Source organism: Hyposmocoma kahamanoa, unplaced genomic scaffold (genome assembly GCF_003589595.1).
Source record: "Hyposmocoma kahamanoa isolate Upper Pololo Valley unplaced genomic scaffold, ASM358959v1 64, whole genome shotgun sequence".
NCBI classification, from domain to species: domain Eukaryota; kingdom Metazoa; phylum Arthropoda; class Insecta; order Lepidoptera; family Cosmopterigidae; genus Hyposmocoma; species Hyposmocoma kahamanoa.
Genome location: NW_020653852.1, coordinates 9,919,266 through 9,920,370, shown reverse-complemented (window position 1 = coordinate 9,920,370; position 1,105 = coordinate 9,919,266).

Below are 1,105 nucleotides of genomic sequence, written 5' to 3'. Positions count from 1 at the left end.
AAACCCACAACGAAAAGCGTAGCTGTACCCTTACAATCTGCTCAGTCTTTACAAACCCGATCCACTGTCATCTTTTAGCCTTTCTATAAAAAGAATTCGAAATTACATAAAATACATATTATAATGTTATCTGATTTTGTATGAACACATGAGTGGGTTGTTCAAAAAAGAGAAAGATCATCAAAACCAAATTGTTAGAGATCAAAACAAACTGGCTATGAACACTAGAACAAGAACGACACTGTACTTACAATGTCGTAACGCAATGTGTGTCAAACTATATAACAGTTTATTTGATGCACGGAAATCGCAACCATTAAATAAGTTTATTTACTAACACACTAGTTGAAAGAATAAAACATATTTTGTTGAAAATGAAATTTGTGAATAAATAATATTATTGTTATTTTTATGTGTTCATAATTTGACTAAAAAGTTTCTATCTAGTTCTTACGTTTTCGCGATTGTTACACGTAGGAAATGAGACTATTTTTTCGGATTTAAATAGCGTGTATTTATATTTTCAAACAAATCAACGTTTCGAGCCCTTTACAGGTCCCATTGTCACGGGTGACTGAGATGGTAAAGTCATCAACCAGTTATTATGTAATATTAATGCAAACTACCCTATTTTTCACTATCTATTACAAAAGTTAATAATTAAATACCTTATTTTTATTTATTTATTTTTTCAAAGAAAAATTCCAATTTACGTTACATGTATTTTACAAAATTATTTTATTTTAACAATATAAATTATGTTCTTGTAATATCTGGAAAGGGGACGATACGTTAGTTTGTTTGAAAAAAAAAACGCGGTTTAGATCCAAAAGGTTACGGTACGTGATGTTAAAGTTAGTTGCTTGTAATTTTTTTATGCATAATGACTGTAATGTATGTAAGGTTAGAAAAATTCTCAGTTTAACTGACATTATACTGCTTGCTTATACTCTTGCTCTGTATGTATATAGCATGTCAGGAATGTTTTTTTATGTTATACCAAGTGACGCGATGAACAAGTCCTGCGCCTGGTGGTAAACCACACAAATGTCCATAGCAGTTGCTGCTTTTCGTCTACTATTTGGCGGATCATTGGCTTTAAAAT